Genomic DNA, 1,692 nt, shown 5'->3' on the forward strand with positions numbered 1-1,692 from the left:
TGGGGGGTCTCTAGGCTGCAGGGGACTGGAAGTGGGGTCTCAAGGGAGAGGGGCAGTAGGTGTCCAGCAGGGGGTGGAAACTCAGACAACTCCATTTTACCTGCCCTGGGGTCCAGGGGTGGAGCTCCAGCGTCCCTGATTTCCCCTGTGCAGGAGGAGAGATCCCAGCAGGATGAGGCCATCCTGATGAAACAGCAGGGCTGCCAGGGACCAAAGGGCATCAACTTCCCTGGTGAACAGGGGGCCTCGGGTTTGGAGGGGGATGTGGAGCTGGGGGCCAGATGCCTGGGTTCTCTTCCCAGGTCTGCATAGGCAACATTCATCCTGTGTCTTTCTCCTACGGAGACCAGAGCTGATCCCCAGAATGGGAGGACTCCACTGCAGAAGAAATGCTGGCTGTGGGTAACACTCATTGGTAAGCCTGGGGCTGGGGACCAGGTTGGGCAAATGCTCCTGCTGGAACCAACCCACAGGGTTGTGGCTAGGGGGCTTTGACCCCCACAACCCCCTCAGCTGCCCTCTCTCCCCACTGCCACTCCAGCTGGCAGCGATGCCTGCACACAGGCCAGAGCCTGAGCCCACACAGCCACCCTGGGAGCAGACATGTCTACCCCTGTGGCAGCAGCATGTCCTGCCTGAGCTCCCTGTGGCACAGCAGTGTCTGCAAGTGATAGACACTGGCAGAGCTGTAAGCAGATCAAGGACAGTTCCCCCTGCCTGCCCCTTATTTGTGGGTTTGAAGCTTGGAGCAAAATCCCCTTTCTTGAGTCTTAGCTGCCCAGTGCTTCTCCTCGGGGCCTTGGGCTTTGCTTCCCAGCTCTGCTGGAGCCTCCTTCCCGAGACAGGGGAGGCTGCAAAAGGCCCTTTTGGCATCATCTGCAGGCTCGAGTCCCAGAGCAGCGGGGCTGGAAGGGCTGTGCTTTCGATCTGCTGCTCACACCTAGAGTAAAGCTGTTTGGGGTTCCCCGTCCCGCGCTCCTGCCTCCGGTCCCATCTCAATCCGCCGGCCTACAAGGCTGTCATCCTGGCACAGACAGCGTCTCCCTTGCACCAACGTTATGTCCTGAGTCTCTCTCCTGCTTGGGCCCAGACAAGCCCCCGCTCTGGTACAGGTTGCACGACTCAGAGGTAAGCCGGCAAGGGGGGCTGGAGGACTCGGGGGAAACTGAGGCACGGGGGAGGCCCGGGCACAGAAGCTGCAGGGCCCGGGGCAAGGGGACGCTCAGGGAGCTGAGGGCCCCTGGGGAGAGATGCGAGTAGTGTGTGCAGTGTGTAATGCGATGTGTGCGGTGTGTAACGTAACGCCCGGCGTGCGCTGGAAACGTGCTACGAGCGCGTGCCAGAAGGGGAGCAGCCTGGCGGGGACGGACCCCGGACTACAAATCCCAGAGGCACCCGGGAGCTGGACGAGGAAGCGAGGAGACAGCCCGCACTGCAAACCCCAGAGCACCTTGGGGGCAGGAGGGCGAGGTGGCGCCGCACCTGGGGGCGGTGGCGCCTGCTCCGCGCTGGCCTGGCGCGGGGAGGAGCGTCTGCGCAGCGGGGCCGAGCGAGAGCCGCTGCACCTGGTCCCGGCCTGCAGCCCGGCGCCGAGCCACTCTGCGCTGGAGCTGGTTTGGGGACGCGGCCGGGGCGGGCAGGGGACTCTGGGCTGCGCCCCAGCCGTATGACCCACCTCTTCACCTGCCCTCC

Source organism: Alligator sinensis, unplaced genomic scaffold (assembly GCF_000455745.1).
Source record: "Alligator sinensis unplaced genomic scaffold, ASM45574v1 scaffold1289_1, whole genome shotgun sequence".
In the NCBI taxonomy this organism is placed as follows: domain Eukaryota; kingdom Metazoa; phylum Chordata; order Crocodylia; family Alligatoridae; genus Alligator; species Alligator sinensis.